This window comes from Cetorhinus maximus, chromosome 18 (assembly GCF_964194155.1).
Source record: "Cetorhinus maximus chromosome 18, sCetMax3.hap1.1, whole genome shotgun sequence".
NCBI lineage: Eukaryota > Metazoa > Chordata > Chondrichthyes > Lamniformes > Cetorhinidae > Cetorhinus > Cetorhinus maximus.
The window spans coordinates 31,344,397-31,361,093 of record NC_135896.1 but is presented as its reverse complement, the minus strand read 5'-3'; positions in this window follow the sequence as shown (position 1 = coordinate 31,361,093).

Genomic DNA, 16,697 nt, shown 5'->3' with positions numbered 1-16,697 from the left:
CACGGTGAAGGCACTGGGCATGAGTGGCCTGCAGCCAGGGCAGGAGACAAGGGTCGTGGAAGGGCCAGATCATCAGAGGAAGAAGGCACACAAGGGTTCTGCTGCAGAGGATTCAGATGAGGATGGTGATGGGAAAATTTACAGAAATTGTGATGGGTATGCACAATGAAATGTTTGGTGCATTAGATGGCCTATCAGCTGCGTTTAATGTCTAAGAGCATGGAAGAGTCCACACCAACATGACACAGGCCTTTGTCCAAAGCTTGCAGTCCATTGTTTCCAGAGTGGAACTTGTGGCCAACTCCAATAGCACACTTGCAGACCCAGTCATGATGCAGTATCTGATGGTTACAGTAGAACCTCAGGTTAAGGTCATGGAAGCTCAGACTACTGCCAACATAGCTGTGGATACCAGTGTGCAAAGCAGCTTACAGCAGTTCAGCAATCTGTCATCAAACACATCACTAAGATTGCTGAAGTACTACCCTGGGGCAGTACTACTACTCCATGGAGCTTGAACCTGTTGTCCTTTTTCAGTTTGATGGCATCTATGCTTCCATTACTGCCATTCCGTCAGTGCCCTCATTTTGCCTGTCAGCAAGAGAGCCCAGATTGCTGCCACTATTCTGAGGTGGTGCAATCTGAAGTTGGGTCTTCAAGGCCCAAAGCTACTCGAGGGGATTCTGCAAGGACTTCTACAGTCCGCCTCACTGAATGTCCGCAGCCTTCCACTAGCAACTGTGCTTCTTTCACTAGGGTGGCACTGTGTAGGAGCACTAGGGCAGGCAAAGACACCTGCAAGACAGGTATTCAAGAAATGCATAAAGGTAATGAATCGACTTTAGATTAAATAATGATTGGTTTAATTTACAAAGTTGGTTTGGATTATCTATTTTGTGGTGTATTTTATTTCAGCATTACGACCAAGAGGACTTTGTAATAGTCAGTGACAGTGAAGGTTAGGTATAGGATTGTTGATGAATGGGGTATTAGGTTTGCCAGGAACTGCAGTCGAATGAGGCAATCATGGACAGCCCAGCCAGAAAGAGGATGTGTTGGTTGCCTCCTCTTTTTCTCCTCCTCCTCTTGCTTTTCCTCCTCTTCTTCCTTTTTCTCCTCACCACTTACTTGGTGGCAAGGGCTGTGCCCTCGTGATAGCAGGGTTGTATAGTTTCCAGCAGACCATGATGAATCAACATTAACCCTTACAAACCATTATACTACAGTGTCACTTTGCGAGCATCCCACGCAACTTCTGAGATGTACCATGAGCAGAAGGGATTCTACTCCCTCAGTATCCAGCTGGTCTGCAGAGTACGCCAGGGCTCCTCCAGAGCGGTCCAGGTAGTGGGAGCATTGTTTAAGCACCTTAATGTCCTACTCGACGGCATTTCATGTGGCATCATAACTTTTGTAACATGTGTGCTGCTCACACTTGCTTGGATTACGTGCCAGAGTTGTGGGCCAAGGTGTTCAGAGGATAGGCCTTGTCACCCAAGAGCCACACTCTGCTTTGTCATAGTGGCTCAAATACTGATGCTACAGCAAATGGCCACAGAAATAAAACATCATGGCTGCTGCTAGGATACTGGGCATTGACCTACATAATGTGCTCTGTATATTCACACAACAGCTGGACATTGAGGGAGTGGGATTCCTTTCATTCAAGGTACATCTCAGAATTTATGTGGGATGCATGCAAAGTGACACTGTGTAAGCATTAATGTGTGGGACTGTGTAAATAGCACCTCCCATAATGATGATGTAAGAGAACAAGTGACAAGGAGTCGAGAGGGTGATGTTCATGGCTTCAGCAATGTAATATCTAGTCCTTGGTAGCCGTACACAGTTTAGTTGTATAAACAGTTATTGTCTGGACACACCAGCATCTCAGTAATCATTCCGATCCTAGACTAACAAACATAAAACATGGTGGCAGTAGTGATGACCCCAAAGCACTGAAAATTCAACTTTAAAGAAGGTTATATGTTAGACCTCTAAAAGTGACGCCAAAACTGCAGAAACATAGAAAATAGGAGCAGGAGTAGGCCATTTGGCCCTTTGGGCCTTCTCTGCCATTCGATATGACAATGGCTGACCCTTTATCTCAACACCATACTTCCACTCTCTCCCCATACCCCTTGATGCCTTTGGAGTCTAGAAATCCATCTATTTCCATCTTAAACATATTTAGTGACTTGGCCTCCACAGCCCTCTGTGGTAGAGAATTCCACAGGTTCACCATCCTCTGAGTGAAGAAGTTTCTCCTCACCTCAGCCCTAAATGGCCTATCCCGTATCCTGAGACTGTGATATCTTGTTCCAGGCCTCGCCCCCACAGCCAGAGGATACATCATCCCTGCGTCCAGTCAGTCCCTCGCTGTCAGAATTTTATATGTTTCAATGAGATCCCCTCTCATTCTTCTAAACTCAAGTGAATACATACCTAATCAACCCAAACCCTCCTTATACGACAGTCCTGCTATCCCAGAAATCAGTCTGGTGAACCTTCGCTGCACTCTCTCTACGGCAAGTATATCCTTTCTTAGGTAAGGAGACCAAAACTGCATAAAATGTTCCAGGTGTGGTCTCAGCTAGACACTGTACAGCTGCAGTAAGACATCTTTGTTCCTGTACTCAAATCCCCTTGCAGTGAAAGCCAAGATACCATTTGCCTTCCTAACTGCTTGCTGCACCTGCATATTTGTTTTTAGTGACTGGTGTACAAAGACACCCAGGTCTCTTTGTACACAGCATTTCCCAATCTATCACCACTTAAATAATACTCTGCCATCCTGTTTTTCCTACCAAAGTGGATAACTTCACACTTATCCACGTTATACTGCATCTGCCATGTATTTTTCCATTTACTCATCTTGTCTAAATCGCCTTGAAGACTCTTAACATTCTCCTTACATTCCCAACTAGTTTTGTGTCATCAGCAAACTTGGAAATAATACATTTGGTTCCCTCATCCAAATCATTGATATATATTGTGAATAGCTGGGGCCCAAGCACTGATCCCTACAGTACCCCACTAGTCACCATCTGTCATTCCAAAAAGGACCCGTTTATCCCTACCCTGTTTCCTGTCTGTTAACCAATTCTCAATCCATGCCAATATATTACCCCCAATCCCATGTGCTTTAATTTTGCACACTAACCTCTTATCAAAAGCTTTCTGAAAATCCAAAAATACACCACATCCACTGCTTCCCCCTTATCTATTCTGCTAGTTACACCCTCAAAAAATTCCAGTAGGTTTGTCAAGCATAATTTCCCTTTCATAAACCCACGTTGCCTTTGGCTAATCCCATAGCTATTTTCTAAGTGTCCTGTTATCACATCCTTTATAATAGGCTCCAGCATTTTGGAACTCTGTAAGAGACAGTTGAAGAACTCTAAAGCTGCTTCACAGATGAAGTAGAGCCGGCAAGAGTCAGAAAGTCAGCCTTCAAAGTTATTCAGTCTGCATCACACTATGTGGTGGTCTGTGAAAGAAACCCTGATCAAGAAACCATAGGCTTTGAGTCGGAGAACCAAGCAAAGATTGTGGAACTGGTGAGCAACCCTGAAAGAAATGGGTAAAAATCAATTTTAATGGTGCACTGGGCAGGCAGCACTGGGGAAACCAAACCCTCAGCAATGGCGGGTTATGAAAAGCACTGCAGTCCGGGTCTAAGCTCAGCACCATTACACATAGTGACCACGAAGCAGCACAAAAAAAGAAAAACAGTGGCTGCAAATACTTGATGCTCTGGGGTAGGGAATAAAGAGATTATTGAAATAACTTAAAGCGAAGCAGTTTTAATGGCCTTTTCAATGTACAAGAAATAAATACGAAGTCTAGCTGAGACATTCCCCCAGGGAGAAACAATTACTGCAGTGGGTCTCGGTGAGAGGCTGAACAGCACGGGAAAGCTTCAAATGCTGGAAGAAAAATTTAAAACTTCAGGTAAACCACCTAAAAGTTTAGAAAAGCCATAGATTCTAAACTTATCCTACCTGAGAGGCTTGGACACATGGGAAGCCTAAATCAAACTCAAAACTGGGCACATTGGAGAAAAAGATTCTTGAAGTCCTGAATTGCTTCAGGATTGAACTGTAAGTCTGAAGCTGAACAGGTCAACCCATTACTTTCCTCCATAGGAACAATAACAGATTATGTTATTACAAGAAGAGCATCAATAAGACCTCTGATAACTTTGAAGAAGTTTTAAAAGCCTTCAATAACTATTTCAACCTGAGGAGCATAACATTCAGGAAAGATCCAAATTTAACAAAAGGGTCCACAAACTCAAGTGAACCAGTAGATGCTTTTATTAATGGCCTTTACCGGCTGGTTGAAAGATGCGAGTATGGAGATTTATAAACAGAATTAATAAGAGACCGCATTGTAGCCTGTGTTACCAATGAATCCCTAACAAACAAATTGCAACTAAGGAAGACCTCACCTTAGAAAAAGTAACACAGCTGGTGAGACAAACAGGGGTCTGTAAACAGAACAGGGCAATTCTGAGAGATGAAGACAAACTTTGGCTCAGGAAACCTCCAGTGACCACACAGCCCCTTAAGCCTAGCAATATAATGAAAGCATCAGAAAAGAAGGTACAAGTTGAAGGGAAAGCACAATGTGCCATAGAACTCTGCCAGTGCTGTGGTGCCAAAAAGATGTGCCAAAGTAAAGCCTCTAACTTCACAGGTTTCAAAGGAAAAGTCTTCATGGATAAGGCTATTAGTGAAGTTGAAGAATTTCCACCAGAAGAGGAACAAAATGTTTCCTGAGTGAGATCAATGACCCCAATCACGCATGCTGGAAGGCAGATATATATATATATATATATATCAACGGACATATCACCAACTTTAATCTAGGTACTGGAGTGAGTGTAACGGTTTTATCAGACAATGAACCGTGGTTACCAATCCATTGCCTGCAGCCAATGGAAACCCAGCTATACGGTCCAGGCAGGATTGAACTAAAAGTCAGAGGAAAGTTACAGGCAACATTCCAGTACAATGGAAAGCAAATATTGGAAGCATTGTATGTTCTACAGAATCAAAAGTCCTCCCTTTTAAGTAGAAGAGCTTGAATGGGCTTCAATCTTTTCAGGTAAGTGGGAGAAGTCAATCAACTTGTCTTCAAAGGTGACTTCAGAAATGAATCCCCGAAACCATCCAACTGCAATGAAGATCTAGATTGCAACATCAGCACTGACTTCTTGGCATTCTTTTTATGTATCCTTCCAAAGGATGTAGGCATACCTTGCAAGGGCAGCATTTGTTGCCCATCCCTAATTGCCCTTGAATTGAGTGGCTTGCCTCACCATTTCCGAGGGCAGTTAAGAGACAACCACATTGCCTTGGGTCTGGAGCCACATGTAGGCCAGACCAAGTAAGGACAGCAGATTTCCTCCCCTAAAGGACATTAGTGAATCAGATGGGCTTTTATGACAACCAACAATAGTTTTATAGTCACCATTACAGAGTCTAGCTTTTCAATACCAGATTTATTCTTCACAGAGATTGATAGTCCAGCCATTCTGTAGGAGGACATCCAGAATGGGGGAAGTCCACTCACTCACAACAAATATACAGTGAAAAAAATTGGACCAGAAAAAGCACAAGAATGAAAGTGATCACTCATCGCTCCGTAGTAATGCTTCGAAAGTGGTTGATGAAAATCTGATGATGGAATAATCTGTTTAAATACCACATTCATCCAACAATGGTGACCCCTCTAGAAAGTACAATCACACCTATCCAATCACCAAAAGTGGTCAAGGATACTGGCTGTCAAAGAAGTCAAAAACGGAACCCAAGCCACATGCCTGCTTTTTCTACTTGGGAAGAAAGTAAGCTTATTAATAAACAAGGTCTGCTGGATTTTGAGGGAAACCAAGACATTGATCAGGTGGATTCCTCATAGTTTCCCATCCTACCAGGGCTAAAGTACTCATTTTTACAGCATTTTACTGTTTGCTGATGTCTTTTGCTTAGTTTGGGCCTGTTTAGTGATTTAAGACCTCTGCTGACATAAAAAATTCCCATTTTCTGCCCTGCTGTCCCAGCACATACTCTGTCACTCAACATTAATGTAGGTGTTACGATATCTCTAAAACTCGTACAATTACATTCAATTCTCAGTCCTTCACCCTTGACGACCATAATCATTTTTTTGATACCATCCGTAGCCTAGTCACATTGGTCACAAAAGACAGTCATGTCACAGTAGTTACATTGACAACCAACAAAATTGACAAAATTACTCCAGTCACATAGACCTCAATTTTACCCTTGGTGTGCACACACGTGCGATCAGCAGGCCTGGGACCAGCCTGGAAACAGGACCCCGACCGCGATTGACCCCCTGACCGTGATTTCATGCTGTAAAACGCGTCTTCCTAATGGTAAGGAAGGGCCAGGTGGGGTGGGGGCCTGTTGGGCGCTGGGTCCAATGATGACCTGGCGGGTAGTTTAAAAATGGTGAAGGCAGCTCCTTGGAGGCTGCCGGGGAAGAATCATATATTCTGCATTCTGGAGACTACAGGTATGGCCTCAACAGCGGCTGGAGATGCCAGTCGGGAGGGCAGGCCGGGCGGGCACTCAGCACCAACCCCCTCCCCCCACCCCAACTCCCCACCATTTTTCGGATGAGTGCCTCGCAGTGCTCTTGGAAGAGGTGGCTGCCAGGAGGGACACCCTTGTTCCCAGAGATGGAAGGAGGATGCCACTGCACTAGACAAAAAAAAGCTTGGGAGGAGGTGGCAGCTGAGGTCAGCAGCCATGACGTTATGCGGTGCACATGGGTGCAGTGTCACAAAAGGTTCAATGGCCTGCTGCGCTTGAGAAGGGTGAGTACCGTGTTGGCATGGATCAGTGTGGAGAAGTGTTAAGGGCTGGCCTTCCCCCACCCCCCCCCCCCCCCCCCCCCCCAACCACCCCCGTGGAGCTCAGGGCTGTTAAAGTCTGAGTGCCAAATGTCAATGATTCCAGAGCTGGCCAAGGGGGTGAGCCCTGGCTGCTTGGAGTGAGTCCCTTGTGGCTTGAGGCCACGACTCGGATGTGCCCTGCAAGCTGTTCCTCAGGTGGGGTCGGCCAGGCAGCAATGGCGCTGCAGGTAGAGAATGGACTAATCAATGCTCTTCTGTTCCTTTCAGGAGAAGAGAATCCATAACCACATTGAGAGTTCACAGAGAGACGAAGGCTCCCCAAACCTCTTAATGTTGACTAGATTTCAGCAGGATGCCTTGGAGCTGGGGAGTCGCCACGCACCTCGTTCAGCCGGTTGGACTGTCAGACGAAGGTAAGAGTGCAGTGCACAGAGGTGAGAGTTTCCGATTAAGCAAACATTTTTGTGTAGTCTCTTGATTGAGTGGAGCCTCAAACCTGGATTCCCCATTGATCATTGAAAGAAGATGGCACCATGAAGCAGATCTCCATTGTCTCACCAGGGTGCCTGGCATGCACAGTGACAGTGTGATGACTCAAACTAAAGACATGTCATTATTCTCCCTTAGATTCGCTGGCAGGCACTCATTTGCAGGACTCTGAAGAGCCACCCCTGATGCTAGAGTACCGCCAGGCTTCAGCTGCACCTGTGTCACACCCGCTCTCTGAACCAGGCACCAGCACAAAACCAGCACCTCGGTGGGCATTAGATCTTTGGCTAGAATGTCAGTGCACAGCGGTGAGGGCACTTACACTTGCTTGAGGTGCAGATGGAAGCAGAGAGTGCCCAGGGCACTGGCAGTCGGAGGACTGCTGGAGACCAGGACAATGCTGAGTCGAAGGCAGATGATGAGCCTCTGGAGTTGTCCATTAGCCTACAGATGCCGGATGTCCATGAGGGTATGCATGCCATGTTCACTGTTGTGGAGGAGTCCACGTGGAGCATAAGCACTGAGTTGACCATCATGGCCGAGCGCAATGCCTCCTCCATTGAGGGTGTTATGACACAGCAGTTGGTAAAGGCTGAGTTATTTAAAATCCCAGAGAGAAATTTTAAACAACTATCATAACCTATATTTTCAATTGGTATGTTTGAGATGCAGTTCTGAATTCAGGAAAAGAACCACCAGGCATCAAGAGGATTTTTTAATATAAATTAAATTAAACATTTATTAATTTAACATTCACATGTCAACAAATTACTACCATCATAACTGAGATCCCTTTCAGTTTGTTCCTTCGCAGACACAGTGGTAGGGCTTACAGGCAGCATGCCACTGACCCACACACAAAATTCTTTTCTGTATATACCCAGCCTTCCCTTTGAATGCAAATTCTCATTGTATCACCACGCCCTTTGAATTCCACCTCTTCTAACAATAAAACCCCTTTCATAGTCCCAATTTTGTTGGTGCAAAATTTCACCCCCAGTCTTTGAATGGTTTATTCAGCAAATTGCAAATGTACTCTTTTGATTGTACCCTGTGCGCGGGGGAACCCAGCAATCGCTACAAACCCTCTGGCTCACTCAGCCTGGTTGGACTCGTTTGTACAGAAATTAATAAATGTTATTACCCGCCTGAACAGAGCTTCTCTCACCAGCTTAAAGCAACTGTTGACAGCTGATTGAGACACTCCACAAAGATCCTCCACAGGCCCCTGGAAAGAGCCAGAGGCATAGAAGTTGAGGGCCACTGACCTTCAGAGTCACTGGCTTGGGGTTTTCACCCACACAGTTGGAGGTGATCTCAGGCCCAATCATCTGACAAATGGAGGTCACAGTGTCCCTGGAGAGGCAAAGCCTCCTTCGGCATTGCACCTCGGACATATAGAGGTAGCTACATCACTGCCTATGAACCCTGGCAGCAGGATAGTGGCATCTTCTGTGGGCTCTTCCACATTGGACTGCCCACTGGCCCTGTGCCCCTTGTGCTTGCGCCTCTCCTCCCACAGGTTGCTCCCCTGGAAGCTGCACAGGGACACCTGGCCTCCTCCCCCTCTGCCCCTCTCTTCCTCCTCAGAGGAGGTGCCTCCCGTGGAGAGCACAACCCCCATTACCAGGGTTACAGAAGGCTGTCTGATACCCGGAAGGGTCCACATGGTCAAAATCCTCCAGGGGCCTTGGAGACACCGAGTCTTGAAATGAAGCCTGGAAATGCTAAGAATGAAGCTCAGAACAGAGATGAAGCTGTCAAGTTCCAATAAGCAACCAGCAGCAATCTATCTCCTAAACTCCTCAATACTCACACTGGCAATGCTGCAGACCCTTTTTATCCTGCCCTTGTAGGAGGTTTTGCAAAATGTGGGCTGCCCGCCTGCCTGTTTTGCCCATGTGACAAGCGCGAAATCACACGGGCAACATAAAATCTGCATCAATTGGGTTTTTAATGGCCTTAAGTGGCCTTTTGATTGATGGCGGGCACAGCTCTGATCCCCCGTGTGTGCCCTCCCACCTGAAGATTGCCCGCATGCGGGACGACGTCAGGACGCTTGCCCGGTGTCATCTCGTGCGATTTTACGCCCAATCGGGTCGCGCATGCACCCGCCCACAAGGCATAAAATTCTGCCCATAGTCTCGTAAAAGGTGACATTGGCTCTGGAGTGTCCATGCCTCTTCCTAAGATGTTGATCCTCGAGGAGAAGGCCAGACAGGCCATGGATATCAGGATGTAAAATATCATTCAGACATCTGTAACAAAACAAAAGTGTACTATTTACTCTTACAATGTTTTAAACTGATTAATGTGGTACCATTTTCTATCTTTACTTATGCCTTTCTTCTCTTTTCCAATCTGTATCAAATACACAGCTGAACTCAACTTGTCTATGATAGGAAATGGTTCTTTCCACTTTGGATCAAACACATTTTCCCCTTACTGTTATTCTGTCATGACTCGATCTCCAAGTTTATATTCATAAGGTCTTAGTTTTGCATCAAGATCCTTCTTGATCCTCTTTTTTGAAACTCCCAAGTTCTTTGCCACATACCCATTTACCAAGGCTGCTTGTTCTACCATTTGTTCTAAACATTCAAAACTGCTTGGTTCTTGTGTTACAGGCCTTGTTGCTGTCAGTGGGGGCCTGGGGTTCTCATGAGTCTCTCTGTCATTACCTGATAAGGAGAAACTCCTGTGGTTCTATGAGGAGGTGACCTTATAGCCGTGAGGCACAGTGATAGCATGTTAGCTCATTGAGTGGGCTGATCTGTACATAACTTTTTCAACATTGGTTTTAATGTCAGTTCCCTCTTTCCACTACTCCAGAAGACTGTAGGTGGTGACTGATATGAAAATTGTCCCCAATATTATTTTCATTTGGGTAAAAAGTTCTCCTGTAAAATTTGAGCCTTGGTCAATTCCCACTTGCAATGATAGTCCCCAGCTACAGATATCTTCACTCAATAAAAGCTTTGCAGCCATGAGTGCAGTCTTAGTTCTACAGGGAAAAGTTTCATTTGATAAACTGATCTATCACAACCAGTGCATATTCATAGTTGCTTAGGGTTTTTGGCAATGGTCCAATTAAATCAATTTGTAAATTAGTTCATGCCTTTTCAGGAGGTAGACCACATTTCAAAAGGGCTCTTTTAGAACAGGAACAAGGTTCTGCTGAAGATATGGCAGGCAGCATGATACATGTAATTTGACTGCATCCCATGTGCCTAGCCACCATGCCGTATCAGCAATTTTCTGATAAGTGATATCAGCTGAATAGCGGCCACCTATTGGATACTTTTTTATTCATTCATGGGATGTGGAGCATCGCTGGGTAGGCCAGCATTTATTGCCCATCCCTAAATGCCCTTGAAAAGGTGGTGGTGAGTTGCCTTCCTGAACTGCTGCAGTCCATGTGGTGTAAGTGCACCCATAGTGCTGTTAGGGAGGGAGTTCCAGGATTTTGACCCAGCGACAGTGAAGGAATGGCGATATATTTCCAAATCAGGATGGTGAGTGGCTTAAGGGGAACTTACAAGTGGTGTTGTTCCCATCTGTCTGCTGCCCTTGTCCTTTGAGATGGTAGAGGTCATGGGTTTGGAAGATGCTGTCTAAGGAGCTTTGGTGAATTCCTGCAGTGCATCTTGTAGATAATACACTGTTGCCACTGTGCTTCAGTGGTGGAGGGAGTGAATGTTGTGGGTGGGGTGCCAATCAAGTGGGCTGCTTTGTCCTGGATGGTGTCAAGCTTCTTGAGTGCTGTTGGAGCTGCACTCGTCCAGACAAGTGGAGAGCATTCTATCACACTCCTGACCTGTGCCTTGTAGGTGGTGGACAGGCTTTGGGGAGTCAGGTGGTGAGTTACTCACTGCAGGATTCCTAGCCTATGACCTGCTCTTGTAGCCACAATATTTATATGGCTAGTCCAGTTCAGTTTCTGGTCAATGGCAATCCCCAGGATGTTGATAGTGGGGGATTCAGCGATGGTAATGCCATTGAATGTTAAGGGGCGATGGTTAGATTCTCTCTTGTTGGAGATGGTCATTGCCTGGCACTGTGTGGCACGAATGTTACTTGCCACTTGTCAGCCCAAGCCTGGATATTGTCCAGGTCTTGCTGCATTTGGACATAGACTGCTTCAGTATTTGAGGAGTCACAAATGATGCTGAACTTTGTGCAATCATCAGCGAACATCCCCACTTCTGACCTTATGACGGAAGGAAGGTCATTGATGAAGCAGCTGAAGATGGTTGGGCCTAGGACACTACCCTGAGGAACTCCTGCAGTGATGTCCTGGAACTGAGATGACTGACCTCCAACAACCACAACCCTCTTTCTTTTGTGTTAGGTAAGAATTCAACCAGCTGAGAGTTTTCTCCCTGATTCCCATTGACTCCAGTTTTAATAGGGTTCCTTGATGCCACAGTCAGTCAAATGCTGCTTTGTTATCAAGGGCAGTCACTCTCACCTCAGGAGGAACAGATACAACAATTCTTGTCCCACCTCAGGATGAACACACAGAGTACGAGCCCTGTCTATTGTTTTGTGCATCAGTAGCTGATCTACATCTAAAACATGAGGCAGGATAGTATCTGCAGCCCAAGTGGTTAATTGGAGGGTTGGCTTATCCTGCTGTGCTATTCAATAACAATAACATAAGATTCATACTGTTGCTGCAGATTAAATCTATTGAATTGTTCAATGTGATTGCTGCCACTTCAGCACATTCTTCTGAGGTTTCTGTACATAATTCTCTGGACATTGCAGCTTCTTTGTCTGCTGTGTCAGCTTTTGGATTGCCTTCACTATGGGGTTGTCCTGGTTTATCGGCGGCTACTTTGCCAATGTAACAATGTCAACTATGATTCATAAGGGCTGTCCATATCTTTCTCCACAAAAAACCATGGATTAAAGATTTACCTTTGTAGTAGAATGATCTGGTACATACAGAGTTAATGTGGGTCTGAGTACAGTATCTCCCACACAGTGATATAAAGGCACATGACCTAGATCTAGGATCAGTGTGGTGTTGGCCAGAGACATGCTAGGACCCAAGGCAGAGGTAGCTCCATGCCTGTACCGTTTACTGTATATAGTTAAAAGTAGTTAATAAAGACTTGCTTTTAACATACAGAAGATTACAAAGACTTCTTTAACAGACATTCTGTAACCAACACCTTCCCAATAGCCTTCACTGGTACAGTGTGCATTTTGTAATATAAGGGAAGAGCTACATGGCAATGATGGCATCAACACTATCAGACCAAATATTCACTGCTTCATTGGAAGTTCTTTTGAGGGTTGTTAAGAGGGCAACTGCATACTGAGAAGAGTGTTTAGTACATCATAATTTAATGATTCTTCCCAATATTATTACAGCATAACCTGTGTGTAGTGAACCTTGAATTTAATAACAGGAGCTATCCATGTACTCATTTGGAACATCCTTGGTTCTTTCATGACTGGATATGACTCAAAGTCAATTAATGGTAGTGGAAATTTATGAGGATCTCCCTCATAAGCCAGTAAATGCAGCAGTAGTATTGTCTTCCTTGCTGTGATATCAATGTCTCTGTGTAGTAATTCCAAAGTCTGCTTACTCAACTGTTGTGATGTGAATAAAGAATTTCCAGGTTTCGTCAGTAAATTCACTGGTGTGTGTGGTGAGTGTAACGCTGCAAGCCTGTGATGTATGTAAAATGTTGTACCGTCCAAAACGTAGCTAGTAGATGACGTTCAGATCCTTGCACGATGAATGATGCATATGCAATCGTTGCAGCCTCCTGGCGAGTTCCTGGCAAAGTACAGCAGTTAGACTTTGTTCTGTAGAAGCAACCTCTAGATGGAAAGATAGAGCAGGATCAGACACAATTAGACTAATAGCTTTCATTACTGCTCCTTTCAGGTTTGTTACAGCTCCAGTAAGGCGTGCTCATCAATCAGGCTGAATGCTGTCATCTGGGTCTTTTAAAAGCTCATACAGAGGCTTTGCCAATTCATAAAATTTGGAATAAAGTTTTCCTGATAACTGACTAGACTCAAGAATGATCAAAGAGCAGTGTTAGTTCTAGAAGGAAGACCATCAGTTTTGCTTACAGGACAAATAGGTGAATTTTCTGTGAACGTCCCTAGCCTTATAACACCATGCTCAACAAGAGACTGAATTGTTTCTCTATTGTAGGGATAATTTTCTTTGGGGATTGGATACTTCATTGCTTAATGGAGGGATGAGGAAGACCGTTAATGGAGTCCTCCCTTTCATTTGCCCGCAAACATTTTTGTTAGTGGCAAGGACATCAAGGTGTTTCTGAATTAACTGTTCTACCCAAGCATTTTCACGGTTGGGGAGATAGGATTAAGCAAAAACAGAATTAACATCTGAAAATATCATCATTTTTCTCATTCTTGGCACCTAACCATAGACAATTATTGTTATAATCAATGATCATAACATACTGGTTTAACATATTAGTTATTATTCCCATATCCAATGGCAAATTCATATACATGGGTGACTTAACTGTATAGAAGAACCTTCCTAACTGAAGTTCAAAAGCCCCTCCTTGGAACATGATTTTTTTCAGTACCATCATAACCTTTCGAAGGAGCACAACCCTTGCCTGCCATCATGTAGCATTCAGGGTGTGAGGCATGAATGATTGTGACAGCTGAATCTGTGTCAATTACTGTGTTCTGTTGCTGGCCCCCTTCTAAAACAACAGGAGTGACTGGCCTGCTATCACCATCAGGTCAGAACCATTACTGACCATTTGGGGGGGCGGCTAACCCCCTTCATTGGAAACCCACCCGCGCTCCGTTTGCCGCCAGTGCACTCAGTTGGGGGTCGCCCACTACTTCTCCATTAACAAGCTGTTCTTTAAAAAAGGATAACAATCACGTCAGACATTCCCTCCTAGCTGAGCATTTGTTTAAACCCACCTTCCATTTTAGAAAACATAAAATTAGCAAATTTTGCTGGGGTAATTTTTCCTATAGGGAATTTTGCTGATTTTGTTGATTTCACTGATTTGCTGAGGTAACTTCTGAACTCTTGGGGGAATCTGGTGCGAGGATGGTTTATTCCTACAGCCTCTGACATAATGGCCTATTTTACCGCAATGGAAAGAAGACAAGCTGGATCTTCTATGAGCATGTAGGTGTTGGGGCTGTTGTCTCGATCCTTCCACTATCACAAACATTTTTTTCTAGTAGCAGGGGGCACTTTTGGTTGCTCCTTAATCGAATGGTTAATGGACATCCGTGCTGCAATCGCATTAGCATTGATCTGGTGCCAAGGATTGGTCGAATGTGCTCCAAACCTTTGGATGTAGCTGCTTATTAAATGCGCACTTTAAATTAAGCTGATTTTTCCCTGCCTATTGTGGTCTGGGGCTTACATGATGGAAGATATAATAATTTCCATAATGTTATTGGAAGTTACTATAAAATCGAGTAATAGTGGGATGTGTCTATATGTGTGTCTGTGTGAGACTTAATTGAATTAGAGGCAGCTAGCCTGGGTGCTTTGATGTAAGAAGAGAAATCAGGTTTGAAATGTTAATTTGGTAAATATGGGAAGTTTGAGAATGTGAAGTGTAAAGGGCACATTTGCATTTTTAAACACACTGGAGGGGGTATAATGTATACATTGCCAGAAGAAGTAATAAGAAATAGTGTGTTTATTTATTTTCCCCCAAAGATTACTGGTGGAATTGGTACCAGGATAGATTTTTTTATTAGTAGAGAGGTAAAGTTCAAAAAACATAGTGAAACAACGGGCATTTACATTCAGAGAAGAAAATATGTATAAAGGAGAGAAGATTGTTTGTAAGGGAAGTAGTTTAAGATCCAACAAGTGTAAAAAGCCTGCAGTCTGTATGTACCAAACGGCTGTCTCCAGGGACTGAAGTTAAGAGAACTCATTTTGAATACGACTATTCAGGGTATCGTTTACTTTGCCTGGGTCTTTTAAAATCTGTGTCTTACTGTTGCCTTAACAAAACTGTAACTGGGAGTTAGATTGATTAGGGGATTTGGAAGTATCATAATAGTAATTTGTAGATCTATGTATGTATTTAAAATAATTCCTCTTATTAATAAATGTTTAATTTGGTTTTATAAAAACTTATTAAGGCTCAGTGGTCTTATTAATGAATTCAAAGCTTGCATCTCAAACATACAATTTGAAAATTAGTTGTGACAGTTGTTTCAAATTTCCCTCTGGGATTTGAACAGCTCAGCATTTACCATCTGCTGTGTCATAACAGCACTTATACAAGTTGTACAGTCCATTACTGAAGGCATGGAGTGATTCATTAGGAAGCTGCCTGGTCTGGTTTATCATTTCATTCAGTTGTATGTTGCAATCCCAAGTGCTTAAAAGTAAAACCACTACTGCTACAGAAATCTGCATGTTGTAAAGTTCAGGGTCTGCATTTTCTTTCAACTCCCTTGTGCAAGCAGCCAAAAGAATGCATGTTTCAATTATTATCCTCCAACTCTGAATGACCTCACCTAAAGTCTACCCACCATCTATTCATTCGGAGGGGGTTCATCACCATCCTGAATTGTTTCCAATTCTCTTACTCAGGCTTGAATTTCAGTTCGAGAGAGAAGAACAGGTTGTTCCTCCTCGTTTACTAATTGTCCCTCTAGGTCTCAGACAGCTGGCTGTGATACAGAAGCTGGAGCTGGTGTATCCTCAGAGGGAAGTGGGGGAAATATGGCTGGAGGGGTCGGAGGGGCAATACATTATCGGCTCAATGGGTGGGGGGGGAATCCCAAACTTCAACTTCTCTATTGGTGGTGACAAACCTGGATATACCCAGTTGACACATACCTCTCTGACAGGGATGTTTCTGGATCTTATGGAATAATCGGAATGGACTCCCTTCGGGCAACTGCGAAGATGAATAAGTTCTGCCTTTTCAACCTCCCTTCTAACTCATATATTTTTAGCTGGCAATGGGAATCATCCTCCCTAGAATATTGTTGACTGGTATATTCTCGAAGGGCACCTCAGAGAGCCCGTAATTCAAATTTAAGCAAATAGTTTGCTTGTTTGCATTTGGCAAGCTTTTGTTTAAATTCAACACTTAGTTTTTCTCTCTCCACAGATGCTGTCAGACCTGCTGAGTTTTTCCAGCATTTTCTGTTTCTGTTTCAGATTTCCAGCATCCGCAGTATTTTGCTTTTATTTTTGCTTAAATTCCCCAGCCTCAGCAGTGGTGCCAGCATAGCTTTACTGACACAACAATCAGCATCGCTCTCCAAATCATGTTGTGATTCGGCTGATTCTTTTAAACAAAGTTCT